This window comes from Leuresthes tenuis, unplaced genomic scaffold, assembly GCF_036924035.1.
Source record: "Leuresthes tenuis unplaced genomic scaffold, fLeuTen1.0.hap1 SCAF_23, whole genome shotgun sequence".
In the NCBI taxonomy this organism is placed as follows: domain Eukaryota; kingdom Metazoa; phylum Chordata; class Actinopteri; order Atheriniformes; family Atherinopsidae; genus Leuresthes; species Leuresthes tenuis.
Window position 1 is genome coordinate 2,098,798 of NW_027325377.1, and position 20,799 is coordinate 2,119,596.

The 20,799-nt window shown below is 39.2% G+C and overlaps 16 non-coding genes across 16 annotated transcripts; all 16 read right to left on the reverse strand.

Annotated features, from left to right (window-relative positions):
• Nucleotides 1-3,633: 3,633 nt before the first annotated feature.
• On the reverse strand, nt 3,634-3,707 carry trnat-ugu (transfer RNA threonine (anticodon UGU)). The gene has a single exon. It is a non-coding gene; the product is annotated as a tRNA-Thr (tRNA).
• A 686-nt stretch (nt 3,708-4,393) lies between these two features.
• On the reverse strand, nt 4,394-4,467 carry trnat-agu (transfer RNA threonine (anticodon AGU)). The gene has a single exon. It is a non-coding gene; the product is annotated as a tRNA-Thr (tRNA).
• Nucleotides 4,468-4,772: 305 nt separating this feature from the next.
• trnat-agu (transfer RNA threonine (anticodon AGU)) lies at nt 4,773-4,846 on the reverse strand. Its single transcript has one exon. It is a non-coding gene; the product is annotated as a tRNA-Thr (tRNA).
• A 3,534-nt stretch (nt 4,847-8,380) lies between these two features.
• trnat-ugu (transfer RNA threonine (anticodon UGU)) lies at nt 8,381-8,454 on the reverse strand. Its single transcript has one exon. It is a non-coding gene; the product is annotated as a tRNA-Thr (tRNA).
• A 760-nt stretch (nt 8,455-9,214) lies between these two features.
• On the reverse strand, nt 9,215-9,288 carry trnat-agu (transfer RNA threonine (anticodon AGU)). The gene has a single exon. It is a non-coding gene; the product is annotated as a tRNA-Thr (tRNA).
• Nucleotides 9,289-9,593: 305 nt separating this feature from the next.
• On the reverse strand, nt 9,594-9,667 carry trnat-agu (transfer RNA threonine (anticodon AGU)). The gene has a single exon. It is a non-coding gene; the product is annotated as a tRNA-Thr (tRNA).
• Nucleotides 9,668-10,835: 1,168 nt separating this feature from the next.
• trnat-ugu (transfer RNA threonine (anticodon UGU)) lies at nt 10,836-10,909 on the reverse strand. Its single transcript has one exon. It is a non-coding gene; the product is annotated as a tRNA-Thr (tRNA).
• A 760-nt stretch (nt 10,910-11,669) lies between these two features.
• trnat-agu (transfer RNA threonine (anticodon AGU)) lies at nt 11,670-11,743 on the reverse strand. Its single transcript has one exon. It is a non-coding gene; the product is annotated as a tRNA-Thr (tRNA).
• A 454-nt stretch (nt 11,744-12,197) lies between these two features.
• trnat-agu (transfer RNA threonine (anticodon AGU)) lies at nt 12,198-12,271 on the reverse strand. The gene has a single exon. It is a non-coding gene; the product is annotated as a tRNA-Thr (tRNA).
• A 305-nt stretch (nt 12,272-12,576) lies between these two features.
• Nucleotides 12,577-12,650, reverse strand: trnat-agu (transfer RNA threonine (anticodon AGU)). Its single transcript has one exon. It is a non-coding gene; the product is annotated as a tRNA-Thr (tRNA).
• A 454-nt stretch (nt 12,651-13,104) lies between these two features.
• trnat-agu (transfer RNA threonine (anticodon AGU)) lies at nt 13,105-13,178 on the reverse strand. The gene has a single exon. It is a non-coding gene; the product is annotated as a tRNA-Thr (tRNA).
• A 305-nt stretch (nt 13,179-13,483) lies between these two features.
• On the reverse strand, nt 13,484-13,557 carry trnat-agu (transfer RNA threonine (anticodon AGU)). Its single transcript has one exon. It is a non-coding gene; the product is annotated as a tRNA-Thr (tRNA).
• Nucleotides 13,558-14,457: 900 nt separating this feature from the next.
• trnat-agu (transfer RNA threonine (anticodon AGU)) lies at nt 14,458-14,531 on the reverse strand. Its single transcript has one exon. It is a non-coding gene; the product is annotated as a tRNA-Thr (tRNA).
• A 1,745-nt stretch (nt 14,532-16,276) lies between these two features.
• Nucleotides 16,277-16,350, reverse strand: trnat-ugu (transfer RNA threonine (anticodon UGU)). Its single transcript has one exon. It is a non-coding gene; the product is annotated as a tRNA-Thr (tRNA).
• An 819-nt stretch (nt 16,351-17,169) lies between these two features.
• trnat-agu (transfer RNA threonine (anticodon AGU)) lies at nt 17,170-17,243 on the reverse strand. Its single transcript has one exon. It is a non-coding gene; the product is annotated as a tRNA-Thr (tRNA).
• A 299-nt stretch (nt 17,244-17,542) lies between these two features.
• On the reverse strand, nt 17,543-17,616 carry trnat-agu (transfer RNA threonine (anticodon AGU)). Its single transcript has one exon. It is a non-coding gene; the product is annotated as a tRNA-Thr (tRNA).
• Nucleotides 17,617-20,799: the final 3,183 nt, after the last annotated feature.

Below are 20,799 nucleotides of genomic sequence, written 5' to 3' on the forward strand. Positions count from 1 at the left end.
TACAAAATTACCACAAAGAGAGACAAAACTACGACAAAGAGACACAAAATTACCACAAAGAGACACAAAACAACCACAGAGAGACACAGAACATCAAGAGACACAGAATGACCACAAAGAGACACAAACGACCACAGAGACACAAAACAACTACAGAGAGACACAAAACGACCACAGAGACACAAAACAAGCACAGAGAGACACAAAACAACCACAAAGAGAGACAAAACAAGCACAGAGAGACATAAAATGACCAGAAAGAGACACAAAACATCCAGAGACACAAAACAACCAAAAAGAGACACAAAATGACCACAAGAGACACATAACAACCACAAAGAGAGACAAAACGACCACAAAGAGACACATAACAACCACAAAGAGACACAAAACAACCACAGAGAGACACACAATAAGCAAAAATAGACACAAAACATCCAGAGACACAAAACAACCAAAAAGAGACACAAAATGACCACAAGAGACACATAACAACCACAAAGAGACACAAAATGACTACTAAGAGACACATAAAAACCACAAAGAGACACAAAACAACCACAAAGAGACACAAAATCACCAAAAGAGACAAAACTACCACAAAGAGACACAAAATTACCAGAAAGAGACACAAAACATCCAGAGACACAAAACAACCAAAAAGAGACACAAAATGATCACAAAGAAAGACAAAACTACCACAAAGAGACACAAAACATCCAGATACAATAACGACCAAAAAGAGAGACAAAAAAAGCACAGAGAGACAAAAAATGACCAGAAAGAGACACAAAACATCCAGAGACACAAAATGACCACAAAGAGACACAAAACGACCACAGAGACACAAAATGACCACACAGAGAGACAAAAGGACCACAAAGAGACACAAAATTACCAGAAAGAGACACATAACAACCACAAAGAGACACAAAACTACCACAAAGAGACACAACAACTACAAAGAGAAACAAAACGATAACAAAGAGACACAAACCAACCACAAAGAGACATAAAACTACCACAAAGAGACACAAAACTACCGCAAAGACACAAAAAATTACCAGAAAGAGACACAAAACAACCACAGAGACACAAAACTACCACAAAGAGACACAAAACGACCACAAATAGACAAAAAATTACCAGAAAGAGACACAAACCCACCACAGAGACACAAAACAACTACAAAGAGACACAAAACAACCACAAAGAGACACAAAATGACCACAAGAGACAAAACGACCACAAAAAGACACAAAACAACCACAGAGACACAAAACAACCACAGACAGATACAAAACGACCACAAAGAGACACAAAATGACCACAAAGAGACACAAAACGACCACAGAGACACAAAATGACCACACAGAGAGACAAAACAACCACAAAGAGACACAGAATTACCAGAAAGAGACACAAAACAACCACAAAGAGACACAAAACTAACACAAAGAGACACAACAACTACAAAGAGACACAAAACGATAACAAAGAGACACAAAACAACCACAAAGAGACATAAAACTACCACAAAGAGACACAAAATGACCACAAAGACAGACAAAACTACCACAAAGAGACACAAAATGAAGACAGAGAGACACTAAACGACCACAGAGACACAAAACAACCACAGAGATACAAAATTACCACAAAGAGAGACAAAACTACCACAAAGAGACACAAAACATCCAAAGACAACATAACGACCACAAAGAGACACAAAACAACCACAAAGAGACACAAAACTACCACAAAGAGACACAACAACTACAAAGAGACACAAAACGATAACAAAGAGACACAAAACAACCACAAAGAGACATAAAACTACCACAAAGTGACACAAAATGACCACAAAGACAGACAAAACTACCACAAAGAGACACAAAATGAAGACAGAGAGACACTAAACGACCACAGAGACACAAAACAACCACAGAGATACAAAATTACCACAAAGAGAGACAAAACTACCACAAAGAGACACAAAACATCCAGAGACAACAAAACAACCACAAAGAGACACAAAATGACCACAAGAGACAAAACGACCACACAGATACAAAATTACCACAAAGAGAGACAAAACTACCACAAAGAGACACAAAACATCCAGAGACACATAACGACCACAAAGAGACACAAAACATCCAGGGACACAAAACAACCACAAAGAGACACAAAACGACCACAGAGATACAAAATTACCACAAAGAGAGACAAAACTACGACAAAGAGACACAAAATTACCACAAAGAGACACAAAACAACGACAGAGAGACACAGAACATCCAGAGACACAAAACAACCACAAAGAGACACAAAATGACCACAAGAGACACATAACAACCACAAAGAGACACAAAATGACTAAAAAGAGACATATAACAACCACAAAGAGACACAAAACAACCACAAAGAGACACAAAATCACCACAAGAGACAAAACTACCACAAAGAGACACAGAATTACCAGAAAGAGACACAGAACATCCAGAGACACAAAACGACCACAAAGAGACACATAACAACAACAAAGAGACACAAAACGACCACAAAGAGACACATAACAACCACAAAGAGACACAAAACAACCACAGAGAGACACATAACAAGCAGAAAGAGACACAAAACATCCAGAGACACAAAACAACCACAGAGAGACATAAAACGACCACAGAGACACAAAACAACAGAGAGACACAAAATGACCAGAAAGAGACACAAAACATCCAGAGACACAAAACAACCACAAAGAGACACAAAATGACCACAAGAGACAAAACGACCACAAAGAGACACAAAACATCCAGAGACAAAAAACTACCACAAAGAGACACAAAACGACCACAGAGACACAAAATGACCACACAGAGAGACAAAACGACCACAAAGAGAAACAAAATTACCAGAAAGAGACACATAACAACCACAAAGAGACACAAAACTACCACAAAGAGACACAAAACGATAACAAAGAGACACAAAACAACCACAAAGAGACATAAAACTACCACAAAGAGTCACAAAACGACCACAAAGAGACAAAAAATTACCAGAAAGAGACATAAAACGACCACAGAGACACAAAACAACCACAGAGACACAAAACAACCACAGACAGAAACAAAACAACCACAGAGAGACACAAAATGACCACAAAGAGAGACAAAACTACCACAAAGAGACACAAAACATCCAGATACACAAAACGACCACAAAGAGACACAAAATGACGACAGAGAGACACTAAACGACCACAGAGACACAAAACAACCACAGAGAGACACAAAATTACCAGAAAGAGAAACAAAGTATCCTGAGACACAAAACAACCACAAAGAGACACAAAATGACCACAAGAGACAAAACGACCACAAAGAGACACAAAACATCCAGAGACAAAAAACAACCACAAAGAGACACAACAACTACAAAGAGACACAAAACGATAACAAAGAGACACAAAAAAACCACAGAGAGACATTAAACTACCACAAAGAGACACAAAACGACCACAAAGAGACAAAAAATTACCAGGAAGAGACACAAAACAACCACAGAGACACAAAACAACTACTAAGAGACACAAAACAACCACCATAGTTAGCTTAAAAGGACCACAGGCACTGCTGGGATTTGAACCCAGGATGTCCTGTTTACAAGACAGGCACTTTGACCAACTAAGCCACAGCGCCACATAAGTCATGAAAATGATGAAAGACACAAAACATTCAGATACACAAAACGACCACAAAGAGACACAAGATGACCAGAGAGAGACACAAAACGACCACAAAGAAAAACAAAACGACTACAAAGAGAGACAAAACAAACACAGAGAGACACAAAACGACCACAGAGATACAAAATGACCACAAAGAGAGACAAAACTACCACAAAGAGACACAAAATTACCACAAAGAGACACAAAACATCCAGAGACACATAACGACCACAAAGAGACACAAAACATCCAGAGACACAAAACAACCACAAAGAGACACAAAACGACCACAGAGATACAAAATTACCACAAAGAGAGACGAAATTACCACAAAGAGACACAAAATGACCACAAAGAGACGCAAAACGACCACAAAGAGACACATAACAACCACAAAGAGACACAAAACGACCACAGAGAGACACATAACAAGCAGAAAGAGACACAAAACATCCAGAGACACAAAACGACCACAAAGAGACACAAAACATCCCAAAACTAATTCTGATTTCTAAAAAAATTTTTATCAAGTCTGACCAAAGAACAGACTGATAATAATCATGATGTTCATCATTTAATTAAGAGAACCAATGTAAAGTAGAACCCTGATAATGACCTGTTTTATATGCTAAGTCATAGTTAGCTTAACAGGACCACAGGCACTGCTGGGATTTGAACCCAGGATCTCCTGTTTACTAGACAGGCACTTTGACCAACTAAGCCACTGCACCACATAAGTCAGAAGAATAATGAAAGAATAAAGATCAGGAACTGGATTCACTTCGTCCTGAACTGGATGCACTCCAGGAAGCGAGCTCCAGAGACTCTCCCAAAACTAACTCTGTAGCTCAAGAATAGTTAAAGCCATGAGTAGAAGTGCCTCCAATTGGTGCAAAACTTCCTCATATCTTGCAGATTCTTTTGGGTTTTGAACTCAGATCCTCCTGTTCATGAGGAAGGCATTTTCAGCAGTTCAGTAGAACCCTGATAATGAGCTGTTTTAAATGCTAAGTCATCATTAGCTTAACAGGACCACAGGCACTGCTGGGATTTGAACCCAGGATCTCCTGATAACTAGACAGGCACTTTGACCAACTAAGCCACAGCACCACATAAGTCATAAAAATGGTGAAAGACACAAAACATTCAGATAAACAAAACGACCACAAAGAGACACAAAATGACCACAGAGAGACACAAAAACACCACAGAGAGACACAAAACGACCAAAGATACACAAAACAACCACAGAGAGACACAAAACGACCACAGAGACACAAAACCAGCACAGAGAGACACAAAACAACCACAAAGAGAGACAAAACAAGCACAGAGAGACATAAAACATCCAGAGACACAAAACAACCACAAAGAGACACAAAACGACCACAGAGACATAAAATGACCACAAAGAGAGACAAAAAAGCACAGAGAGACACAAAATGACCAGAAAGAGACACAAAACATCCAGAGACACAAAACATCCAGAGACACAAAATGACCACAAGAGATAAAACGACCACCAAGAGACACAAAACATCCAGAGACACAAAACAACCACAAAGAGACACAAAACGACCACAGAGACACAAAATGACCACAAAGAGACACAAAATCACCAAAAGAGACAAAACTACCACAAAGAGACACAAAATTACCAGAAAGAGACACAAAACATCCAGAGACACAAAACAACCAAAAAGAGACACAAAATGATCACAAAGAAAGACAAAACTACCACAAAGAGACACAAAACATCCAGATACAATAACGACCAAAAAGAGAGACAAAAAAAGCACAGAGAGACACAAAACATCCAGAGACACAAAACATCCAGAGACACAAAATGACCACAAGAGATAAAACGACCACCAAGAGACACAAAACATCCAGAGACACAAAACAACCACAAAGAGACACAAAACGACCACAGAGACACAAAATGACCACACAGAGAGAAAAAAGGACCACAAAGAGACACAAAATTACCAGAAAGAGACACATAACAACCACAAAGAGACACAAAACTACCACAAAAAGACACAACAACTACAAAGAGAAACAAAACGATAACAAAGAGACACAAAACAACCACAAAGAGACATAAAACTACCACAAAGAGACACAAAACTACCGCAAAGAGACAAAAAATTACCAGAAAGAGACACAAAACAACCACAGAGACACAAAACTACCACAAAGAGACACAAAACGACCACAAATAGACAAAAAATTACCAGAAAGAGACACAAACCCACCACAGAGACACAAAACAACTACAAAGAGACACAAAACAACCACAAAGAGACACAAAATGACCACAAGAGACAAAACGACCACAAAAAGACACAAAACAACCACAGAGACACAAAACAACCACAGACAGATACAAAACGACCACAAAGAGACACAAAATGACCACAAAGAGACACAAAACGACCACAGAGACACAAAATGACCACACACAGAGACAAAACGACCACAAAGAGACACAGAATTACCAGAAAGAGACACAAAACAACCACAAAGAGACACAAAACTAACACAAAGAGACACAACAACTACAAAGAGACACAAAACGATAACAAAGAGACACAAAACAACCACAAAGAGACATAAAACTACCACAAAGAGACACAAAATGACCACAAAGACAGACAAAACTACCACAAAGAGACACAAAATGAAGACAGAGAGACACTAAACGACCACAGAGACACAAAACAACCACAGAGATTCAAAATTACCACAAAGAGAGACAAAACTACCACAAAGAGACACAAAACATCCAGAGACAACATAACGACCACAAAGAGACACAAAACAACCACAAAGAGACACAAAATGACCACAAGAGACAAAACGACCACACAGATACAAAATTACCACAAAGAGAGACAAAACTACCACAAAGAGACACAAAACATCCAGAGACACATAACGACCACAAAGAGACACAAAACATCCAGGGACACAAAACAACCACAAAGAGACACAAAACGACCACAGAGATACAAAATTACCACAAAGAGAGACAAAACTACGACAAAGAGACACAAAATTACCACAAAGAGACACAAAACAACGACAGAGAGACACAGAACATCCAGAGACACAAAATGACGACAAAGAGACACAAAACGACCACAAAGAGACACATAACAACCACAAAGAGACACAAAACAACCACAGAGAGACACATAACAAGGATAAATAGACACAAAACATCCAGAGACACAAAACAACCACAAAGAGACACAAAATGACCACAAGAGACACATAACAACCACAAAGAGACACAAAATGACTAAAAAGAGACATATAACAACCACAAAGAGACACAAAACAACCACAAAGAGACACAAAATCACCACAAGAGACAAAACTACCACAAAGAGACACAGAATTACCAGAAAGAGACACAGAACATCCAGAGACACAAAACGACCACAAAGAGACACATAACAACAACAAAGAGACACAAAACGACCACAAAGAGACACATAACAACCACAAAGAGACACAAAACAACCACAGAGAGACACATAACAAGCAGAAAGAGACACAAAACATCCAGAGACACAAAACAACCACAGAGACACACAAAAAGACCACAGAGACACAAAACAACCACAGACAGACCCAAAACGACCACAAAGAGACACAAAATGACCACAAAGAGAGACAAAACTACCACAAAGAGACACAAAACATCCAGATACACAAAACGACCACAAAGAGAGACAAAACAAGCACAGAGAGACACAAAATGACCAGAAAGAGACACAAAACATCCAGAGACACAAAACAACCACATAGAGACACAAAATGACCACAAGAGACAAAACGACCACAAAGAGACGCAAAACATCCAGAGACAAAAAACTACCACAAAGAGACACAAAACGACCACAGAGACACAAAATGACCACACAGAGAGACAAAACGACCACAAAGAGAAACAAAATTACCAGAAAGAGACACATAACAACCACAAAGAGACACAAAACTACCACAAAGAGACACAAAACGATAACAAAGAGACACAAAACAACCACAAAGAGACAAAAAATTACCAGAAAGAGACATAAAACGACCACAGAGACACAAAACAACCACAGAGACACAAAACAACCACAGACAGAAACAAAACAACCACAGAGAGACACAAAATGACCACAAAGAGAGACAGAACTACCACAAAGAGACACAAAACATCCAGATACACAAAACGACCACAAAGAGACACAAAATGACGACAGAGAGACACTAAACGACCACAGAGACACAAAACAACCACAGAGAGACACAAAATTACCAGAAAGAGAAACAAAATATCCTGAGACACAAAACAACCACAAAGAGTCACAAAATGACCACAAGAGACAAAACGACCACAAAGAGACACAAAACATCCAGAGACAAAAAACAACCACAAAGAGACACAACAACTACAAAGAGACACAAAACGATAACAAAGAGACACAAAAAAACCACAGAGAGACATTAAACTACCACAAAGAGACACAAAACGACCACAAAGAGACAAAAAATTACCAGGAAGAGACACAAAACAACCACAGAGACACAAAACAACTACTAAGAGACACAAAACAACCACCATAGTTAGCTTAAAAGGACCACAGGCACTGCTGGGATTTGAAACCAGGATCTCCTGTTTACAAGACAGGCACTTTGACCAACTAAGCCACAGCGCCACATAAGTCATGAAAATGATGAAAGACACAAAACATTCAGATACACAAAACGACCACAAAGAGACACAAGATGACCAGAGAGAGACACAAAACGACCACAGAGACACAAAACAACCACAAAGAAAAACAAAACGACTATCAAGGAGAGACAAAACAAACACAGAGAGACACAAAACGACCACAGAGATACAAAATGACCACAAAGAGAGACAAAACTACCACAAAGAGACACAAAATTACCACAAAGAGACACAAAACATCCAGAGACACATAACGACCACAAAGAGACACAAAACATCCAGAGACACAAAACAACCACAAAGAGACACAAAACGACCACAGAGATACAAAATTACCACAAAGAGAGACGAAACTACCACAAAGAGACACAAAATTACCACAAAGAGACACAAAACAACCACAGAGAGACACAAAACGACCACAAAGAGACACAAAATGACCACAAAGAGACGCAAAACGACCACAAAGAGACACATAACAACCACAAAGAGACACAAAACGACCACAGAGAGACACATAACAAGCAGAAAGAGACACAAAACATCCAGAGACACAAAACGACCACAAAGAGACACAAAACATCCCAAAACTAATTCTGATTTCTAAAAACATTTTTATCAAGTCTGACCAAAGAACAGACTGATAATAATCATGATGTTCATCATTTAATTAAGAGAACCCATGTAAAGTAGAAACCTAATAATTATATGCTAAGTCATAGTTAGCTTAACAGGACCACAGGCACTGCTGGGATTTGAACCCAGGATCTCCTGTTTACTAGACAGGCACTTTGACCAACTAAGCCACAGCACCACATAAGTCAGAAGAATAATGAAAGAATAAAGATCAGGAACTGGATTCACTTCGTCCTGAACTGGATGCACTCCAGGAAGCGAGCTCCAGAGACTCTCCCAAAACTAACTCTGTAGCTCAAGAATAGTTAAAGCCATGAGTAGAAGTGCCTCCAATTGGTGCAAAACTTCCTCATATCTTGCAGATTCTTTTGGGTTTTGAACTCAGATCCTCCTGTTCATGAGGAAGGCATTTTCAGCAGTTCAGTAGAACCCTGATAATGAGCTGTTTTAAATGCTAAGTCATCGTTAGCTTAACAGGACCACAGGCACTGCTGGGATTTGAACCCAGGATCTCCTGTTTACTAGACAGGCACTTTGACCAACTAAGCCACAGCGCCACATAAGTCATAAAAATGGTGAAAGACACAAAACATTCAGATAAACAAAACGACCACAAAGAGACACAAAATGACCACAAAAAGACACAAAACAACCACAGAGAGCCACAAAACGACCACAGATACACAAAACAACCACAGAGAGACACAAAACGACCACAGAGACACAAAACCAGCACAGAGAGACACAAAACAACCACAAAGAGAGACAAAACGACCACAAAGAGACACAAAACATCCAGATACACAAAACGACCACAAAGAGAGACAAAACAAGCACAGAGAGACACAAAATGACCAGAAAGAGACACAAAACATCCAGAGACACAAAACAACCACATAGAGACACAAAATGACCACAAGAGACAAAACGACCACAAAGAGACGCAAAACATCCAGAGACAAAAAACTACCACAAAGAGACACAAAACGACCACAGAGACACAAAATGACCACACAGAGAGACAAAACGACCACAAAGAGAAACAAAATTACCAGAAAGAGACACATAACAACCACAAAGAGACACAAAACTACCAAAAAGAGACACAAAACGATAACAAAGAGACACAAAACAACCACAAAGAGACAAAAAATTACCAGAAAGAGACATAAAACGACCACAGAGACACAAAACAACCACAGAGACACAAAACAACCACAGACAGAAACAAAACAACCACAGAGAGACACAAAATGACCACAAAGAGAGACAGAACTACCACAAAGAGACACAAAACATCCAGATACACAAAACGACCACAAAGAGACACAAAATGACGACAGAGAGACACTAAACGACCACAGAGACACAAAACAACCACAGAGAGACACAAAATTACCAGAAAGAGAAACAAAATATCCTGAGACACAAAACAACCACAAAGAGTCACAAAATGACCACAAGAGACAAAACGACCACAAAGAGACACAAAACATCCAGAGACAAAAAACAACCACAAAGAGACACAACAACTACAAAGAGACACAAAACGATAACAAAGAGACACAAAAAAACCACAGAGAGACATTAAACTACCACAAAGAGACACAAAACGACCACAAAGAGACAAAAAATTACCAGGAAGAGACACAAAACAACCACAGAGACACAAAACAACTACTAAGAGACACAAAACAACCACCATAGTTAGCTTAAAAGGACCACAGGCACTGCTGGGATTTGAAACCAGGATCTCCTGTTTACAAGACAGGCACTTTGACCAACTAAGCCACAGCGCCACATAAGTCATGAAAATGATGAAAGACACAAAACATTCAGATACACAAAACGACCACAAAGAGACACAAGATGACCAGAGAGAGACACAAAACGACCACAGAGACACAAAACAACCACAAAGAAAAACAAAACGACTATCAAGGAGAGACAAAACAAACACAGAGAGACACAAAACGACCACAGAGATACAAAATGACCACAAAGAGAGACAAAACTACCACAAAGAGACACAAAATTACCACAAAGAGACACAAAACATCCAGAGACACATAACGACCACAAAGAGACACAAAACATCCAGAGACACAAAACAACCACAAAGAGACACAAAACGACCACAGAGATACAAAATTACCACAAAGAGAGACGAAACTACCACAAAGAGACACAAAATTACCACAAAGAGACACAAAACAACCACAGAGAGACACAAAACGACCACAAAGAGACACAAAATGACCACAAAGAGACGCAAAACGACCACAAAGAGACACATAACAACCACAAAGAGACACAAAACGACCACAGAGAGACACATAACAAGCAGAAAGAGACACAAAACATCCAGAGACACAAAACGACCACAAAGAGACACAAAACATCCCAAAACTAATTCTGATTTCTAAAAACATTTTTATCAAGTCTGACCAAAGAACAGACTGATAATAATCATGATGTTCATCATTTAATTAAGAGAACCCATGTAAAGTAGAAACCTAATAATTATATGCTAAGTCATAGTTAACTTAACAGGACCACAGGCACTGCTGGGATTTGAACCCAGGATCTCCTGTTTACTAGACAGGCACTTTGACCAACTAAGCCACAGCGCCACATAAGTCATAAAAATGGTGAAAGACACAAAACATTCAGATAAACAAAACGACCACAAAGAGACACAAAATGACCACAAAAAGACACAAAACAACCACAGAGAGCCACAAAACGACCACAGATACACAAAACAACCACAGAGAGACACAAAACGACCACAGAGACACAAAACCAGCACAGAGAGACACAAAACAACCACAAAGAGAGACAAAACGACCACAGAGAGACACATAACAAGCAGAAAGAGACACAAAACATCCAGAGACACAAAACGACCACAAAGAGACACAAAACATCCCAAAACTAATTCTGATTTCTAAAAACATTTTTATCAAGTCTGACCAAAGAACAGACTGATAATAATCATGATGTTCATCATTTAATTAAGAGAACTCATGTAAAGTAGAAACCTAATAATTATATGCTAAGTCATAGTTAGCTTAACAGGACCACAGGCACTGCTGGGATTTGAACCCAGGATCTCCTGTTTACTAGACAGGCACTTTGACCAACTAAGCCACAGCACCACATAAGTCAGAAGAATAATGAAAGAATAAAGATCAGGAACTGGATTCACTTCGTCCTGAACTGGATGCACTCCAGGAAGCGAGCTCCAGAGACTCTCCCAAAACTAACTCTGTAGCTCAAGAATAGTTAAAGCCATGAGTAGAAGTGCCTCCAATTGGTGCAAAACTTCCTCATATCTTGCAGATTCTTTTGGGTTTTGAACTCAGATCCTCCTGTTCATGAGGAAGGCATTTTCAGCAGTTCAGTAGAACCCTGATAATGAGCTGTTTTAAATGCTAAGTCATCGTTAGCTTAACAGGACCACAGGCACTGCTGGGATTTGAACCCAGGATCTCCTGTTTACTAGACAGGCACTTTGACCAACTAAGCCACAGCGCCACATAAGTCATAAAAATGGTGAAAGACACAAAACATTCAGATAAACAAAACGACCACAAAGAGACACAAAATGACCACAAAAAGACACAAAACAACCACAGAGAGCCACAAAACGACCACAGATACACAAAACAACCACAGAGAGACACAAAACGACCACAGAGACACAAAACCAGCACAGAGAGACACAAAACAACCACAAAGAGAGACAAAACGACCACAGAGAGACACATAACAAGCAGAAAGAGACACAAAACATCCAGAGACACAAAACGACCACAAAGAGACACAAAACATCCCAAAACTAATTCTGATTTCTAAAAACATTTTTATCAAGTCTGACCAAAGAACAGACTGATAATAATCATGATGTTCATCATTTAATTAAGAGAACTCATGTAAAGTAGAAACCTAATAATTATATGCTAAGTCATAGTTAGCTTAACAGGACCACAGGCACTGCTGGGATTTGAACCCAGGATCTCCTGTTTACTAGACAGGCACTTTGACCAACTAAGCCACAGCACCACATAAGTCAGAAGAATAATGAAAGAATAAAGATCAGGAACTGGATTCACTTCGTCCTGAACTGGATGCACTCCAGGAAGCGAGCTCCAGAGACTCTCCCAAAACTAACTCTGTAGCTCAAGAATAGTTAAAGCCATGAGTAGAAGTGCCTCCAATTGGTGCAAAACTTCCGCATATCTTGCAGATTCTTTTGGGTTTTGAACTCAGATCCTCCTGTTCATGAGGAAGGCATTTTCAGCAGTTCAGTAGAACCCTGATAATGAGCTGTTTTAAATGCTAAGTCATCGTTAGCTTAACAGGACCACAGGCACTGCTGGGATTTGAACCCAGGATCTCCTGTTTACTAGACAGGCACTTTGACCAACTAAGCCACAGCGCCACATAAGTCATAAAAATGGTGAAAGACACAAAACATTCAGATAAACAAAACGACCACAAAGAGACACAAAATGACCACAAAAAGACACAAAACAACCACAGAGAGACACAAAACGACCACAGATACACAAAACAACCACAGAGACACAAAACAACTACTAAGAGACACAAAACGACCACAGATACACAAAACGACCACAAAGAGACACAAGATGACCAGAGAGAGACACAAAACGACCACAGAGACACAAAACAACCACAAAGAAAAACAAAACGACTACAAAGAGAGACAAAACAAACACAGAGAGACACAAAACGACCACAGAGATACAAAATGACCACAAAGAGAGACAAAACTACCACAAAGAGACACAAAATTACCACAAAGAGACACAAAACATCCAGAGACACATAACGACCACAAAGAGACACAAAACATCCAGAGACACAAAACAACCACAAAGAGACACAAAACGACCACAGAGATACAAAATTACCACAAAGAGAGACGAAACTACCACAAAGAGACACAAAATTACCACAAAGAGACACAAAACAACCACAGAGAGACACAAAACGACCACAAAGAGACACAAAATGACCACAAAGAGACGCAAAACGACCACAAAGAGACACATAACAACCACAAAGAGACACAAAACGACCACAGAGAGACACATAACAAGCAGAAAGAGACACAAAACATCCAGAGACACAAAACGACCACAAAGAGACACAAAACATCCCAAAACTAATTCTGATTTCTAAAAACATTTTTATCAAGTCTGACCAAAGAACAGACTGATAATAATCATGATGTTCATCATTTAATTAAGAGAACCCATGTAAAGTAGAAACCTAATAATTATATGCTAAGTCATAGTTAGCTTAACAGGACCACAGGCACTGCTGGGATTTGAACCCAGGATCTCCTGTTTACTAGACAGGCACTTTGACCAACTAAGCCACAGCGCCACATAAGTCATAAAAATGGTGAAAGACACAAAACATTCAGATAAACAAAACGACCACAAAGAGACACAAAATGACCACAAAAAGACACAAAACAACCACAGAGAGACACAAAACGACCACAGATACACAAAACAACCACAGAGAGACACAAAACGACCACAGAGACACAAAACCAGCACAGAGAGACACAAAACAACCACAAAGAGAGACAAAACAAGCACAGAGAGACATAAAACATCCAGAGACACAAAACAACCACAAAGAGACACAAAACGACCACAGACATAAAATGACCACAAAGAGAGACAAAACATCCAGAGACACAAAACAACCACAAAGAGACACAAAACGACCACAGAGACACAAAATGACCACAAACCGAGACAAAACTACCACAAAGAGACACAAAATTATCAGAAAGAGACACAAAACAACCACAGAGAGGCAAAAAACATCCAGAGACACAAAACAACTACAAAGAGACACAAAACGACCACAAAGAGACACATAGCAACCTCAAAGAGACACAAAACTACCACAAAGAGACACAACAACTACAAAGAGACACAAAACGATCACAAAGAGACACAAAACAACCACAAAGACACATAAAACTACCACAAAGAGACACAAAACGACCACAAAGAGGCAAAACATTACCAGAAAGAGACACAGAACGACCACAGAGACACAAAACAACCACAAAGGAAAACAAAACGACTACAAAGAGAGACAAAACAAACACAGAGAGACACAAAATTACCACAAAGAGACAAAAAATAACCACAAGAGACAAAACGACCACAAAGAGACACAAAACGACCACAGAGATACAAAATTACCACAAAGAGAGACAAAACTACCACAAAGAGACACAAAATTACCAGAAAGAGACACAACAACTACAAAGAGACACAAAACGATAACAAAGAGACACAAAACAACGACAAAGAGACATAAAACTACCACAAAGAGACACAAAACGACCACAAAGAGAAAAAAAAATTACCAGAAAGAGACATAAAACTACCAGAAAGAGACATAAAACGACCACAAAGAGACACAAAACGACCACAGAGATACAAAATTACCACAAAGAGAGACAAAACTACCACAAAGAGACACAAAATTACCACAAAGAGACACAACAACTACAAAGAGACACAAAACGATAACAAAGAGACACAAAACAACGACAAAGAGACATAAAACTACCACAAAGAGACACAAAACGACCACAAAGAGACAAAAAATTACCAGAAAGAGACGTAAAACGACCACAGAGACACAAAACAACCACAGAGACACAAAACAACCACAGACAGACACAAAACAACCACAGAGAGACACAAAATGACGACAGAGAGACACTAAACGACCACAGAGACACAAAACAACCACAGAGAGACACAAAATTACCAGAAAGAGAAACAAAATATCCAGAGACACAAAACAACCACAAAGAGACACAAAATGACCACAAGAGACAAAACGACCACAAAGAGACACAAAACATCCAGAGACACAAAACAACCACAAAGAGACACAACAACTACAAAGAGACACAAAACGATAACAAAGAGACACAAAAAAACCACAGAGAGACATTAAACTACCACAAAGAGACACAAAACGACCACAAAGAGACAAAAAATTACCAGAAAGAGACACAAAACAACCACAGAGACACAAAACAACTACTAAGAGACACAAAACAACCACCATAGTTAGCTTAAAACGACCACAGGCACTGCTGGGATTTGAACCCAGGATCTCCTGTTTACAAGACAGGCACTTTAACCAACTAAGCCACAGCGCCACATAAGTCATGAAAATGATGAAAGACACAAAACATTCCGATACACAAAACGACCACAAAGAGACACAAGATGACCAGAGAGAGACACAAAACGACCACAGAGACACAAAACAACCACAAAGAAAAACAAAACGACTACAAAGAGAGACAAAACAAACACAGAGAGACACAAAATTACCACAAAGAGACACAAAATAACCACAAGAGACAAAACGACCACAAAGAGACACAAAACGACCACAGATATACAAAATTACCACAAAGAGAGACAAAACTACCACAAAGAGACACAAAATTACCACAAAGAGACACAAAACATCCAGAGACACATAACGACCACAAAGAGACACAAAACATCCAGAGACACAAAACAACCACAAAGAGACACAAAACGACCACAGAGATACAAAATTACCACAAAGAGAGACGAAACTACCACAAAGAGACACAAAATTACCACAAAGAGACACAAAACAACCACAGAGAGACACAAAACGACCACAAAGAGACACAAAATGACCACAAAGAGACGCAAAACGACCACAAAGAGACACATAACAACCACAAAGAGACACAAAACGACCACAGAGAGACACATAACAAGCAGAAAGAGACACAAAACATCCAGAGACACAAAACGACCACAAAGAGACACAAAACATCCCAAAACTAATTCTGATTTCTAAAAACATTTTTATCAAGTCTGACCAAAGAACAGACTGATAATAATCATGATGTTCATCATTTAATTAAGAGAACCCATGTAAAGTAGAAACCTAATAATTATATGCTAAGTCATAGTTAGCTTAACAGGACCACAGGCACTGCTGGGATTTGAACCCAGGATCTCCTGTTTACTAGACAGGCACTTTGACCAACTAAGCCACAGCACCACATAAGTCAGAAGAATAATGAAAGAATAAAGATCAGGAACTGGATTCACTTCGTCCTGAACTGGATGCACTCCAGGAAGCGAGCTCCAGAGACTCTCCCAAAACTAACTCTGTAGCTCAAGAATAGTTAAAGCCATGAGTGCCTCCAATTGGTGCAAAACTTCCTCATATCTTGCAGATTCTTTTGGGTTTTGAACTCAGATCCTCCTGTTCATGAGGAAGGCATTTTCAGCAGTTCAGTAGAACCCTGATAATGAGCTGTTTTAAATGCTAAGTCATCGTTAGCTTAACAGGACCACAGGCACTGCTGGGATTTGAACCCAGGATCTCCTGTTTACTAGACAGGCACTTTGACCAACTAAGCCACAGCGCCACATAAGTCATAAAAATGGTGAAAGACACAAAACATTCAGATAAACAAAACGACCACAAAGAGACACAAAATGACCACAAAAAGACACAAAACAACCACAGAGAGACACAAAACGACCACAGATACACAAAACAACCACAGAGACATAAAATGACCACAAAGAGAGACAAAAAAAGCACAGAGAGACACAAAATGACCAGAAAGAGACACAAAACATCCAGAGACACAAAACATCCAGAGACACAAAATGACCACAAGAGATAAAAAGACCACCAAGAGACACAAAACATCCAGAGACACAAAACAACCACAAAGAGACACAAAACGACCACAGAGACACAAAATGACCACAAAGAGACACAAAATCACCAAAAGAGACAAAACTACCACAAAGAGACACAAAATTACCAGAAAGAGACACAAAACATCCAGAGACACAAAACAACCAAAAAGAGACACAAAATGATCACAAAGAAAGACAAAACTACCACAAAGAGACACAAAACATCCAGATACAATAACGACCAAAAAGAGAGACAAAAAAAGCACAGAGAGACACAAAATGACCAGAAAGAGACACAAAACATCCAGAGACACAAAACATCCAGAGACACAAAATGACCACAAGAGATAAAACGACCACCAAGAGACACAAAACATCCAGAGACACAAAACAACCACAAAGAGACACAAAACGACCACAGAGACACAAAATGACCACACAGAGAGACAAAAGGACCACAAAGAGACACAACAACTACAAAGAGAAACAAAACGATAACAAAGAGACACAAAACAACCACAAAGAGACATAAAACTACCACAAAGAGACACAAAACTACCGCAAAGACACAAAAAATTACCAGAAAGAGACACAAAACAACCACAGAGACACAAAACTACCACAAAGAGACACAAAACGACCACAAATAGACAAAAAATTACCAGAAAGAGACACAAACCCACCACAGAGACACAAAACAACTACAAAGAGACACAAAACAACCACAAAGAGACACAAAATGACCACAAGAGACAAAACGACCACAAAAAGACACAAAACAACCACAGAGACACAAAACAACCACAGACAGATACAAAACGACCACAAAGAGACACAAAATGACCACAAAGAGACACAAAACGACCACAGAGACACAAAATGACCACACAGAGAGACAAAACGACCACAAAGAGACACAGAATTACCAGAAAGAGACACAAAACAACCACAAAGAGACACAAAACTAACACAAAGAGACACAACAACTACAAAGAGACACAAAACGATAACAAAGAGACACAAAACAACCACAAAGAGACATAAAACTACCACAAAGAGACACAAAATGACCACAAAGACAGACAAAACTACCACAAAGAGACACAAAATGAAGACAGAGAGACACTAAACGACCACAGAGACACAAAACAACCACAGAGATACAAAATTACCACAAAGAGAGACAAAACTACCACCTAGAGACACAAAACATCCAGAGACAACATAACGACCACAAAGAGACACAAAACAACCACAAAGAGACACAAAACTACCACAAAGAGACACAACAACTACAAAGAGACACAAAACGATAACAAAGAGACACAAAACAACCACAAAGAGACATAAAACTACCACAAAGAGACACAAAATGACCACAAAGACAGACAAAACTACCACAAAGAGACACAAAATGAAGACAGAGAGACACTAAACGACCACAGAGACACAAAACAACCACAGAGATACAAAATTACCACAAAGAGAGACAAAACTACCACAAAGAGACACAAAACATCCAGAGACAACAAAACAACCACAAAGAGACACAAAATGACCACAAGAGACAAAACGACCACACAGATACAAAATTACCACAAAGAGAGACAAAACTACCACAAAGAGACACAAAACATCCAGAGACACATAACGACCACAAAGAGACACAAAACATCCAGGGACACAAAACAACCACAAAGAGACACAAAACGACCACAGAGATACAAAATTACCACAAAGAGAGACAAAACTACGACAAAGAGACACAAAATTACCACAAAGAGACACAAAACAACGACAGAGAGACACAGAACATCCAGAGACACAAAATGACAACAAAGAGACACAAAACGACCACAAAGAGACACATAACAACCACAAAGAGACACAAAACAACCACAGAGAGACACATAACAAGCATAAATAGACACAAAACATCCAGAGACACAAAACAACCACAAAGAGACACAAAATGACCACAAGAGACACATAACAACCACAAAGAGACACAAAATGACTAAAAAGAGACATATAACAACCACAAAGAGACACAAAACAACCACAAAGAGACACAAAATCACCACAAGAGACAAAACTACCACAAAGAGACACAGAATTACCAGAAAGAGACACAGAACATCCAGAGACACAAAACGACCACAAAGAGACACATAACAACAACAAAGAGACACAAAACGACCACAAAGAGACACATAACAACCACAAAGAGACACAAAACAACCACAGAGAGACACATAACAAGCAGAAAGAGACACAAAACATCCAGAGACACAAAACAACCACAGAGAGACATAAAACGACCACAGAGACACAAAACAACAGAGAGACACAAAAAGACCACAGAGACACAAAACAACCACAGACAGACCCAAAACGACCACAAAGAGACACAAAATGACCACAAAGAGAGACAAAACTACCACAAAGAGACTCAAAACATCCAGATACACAAAACGACCACAAAGAGAGACAAAACAAGCACCGAGAGACACAAAATGACCAGAAAGAGACACAAAACATCCAGAGACACAAAACAACCACAAAGAGACACAAAATGACCACAAGAGACAAAACGACCACAAAGAGACACAAAACATCCAGAGACAAAAAACTACCACAAAGAGACACAAAACGACCACAGAGACACAAAATGACCACACAGAGAGACAAAACGACCAAAAAGAGAAACAAAATTACCAGAAAGAGACACATAACAACCACAAAGAGACACAAAACTACCACAAAGAGACACAAAACGATAACAAAGAGACACAAAACAACCACAAAGAGACATAAAACTACCACAAAGAGACACAAAACGACCACAAAGAGACAAAAAATTACCAGAAAGAGACATAAAACGACCACAGAGACACAAA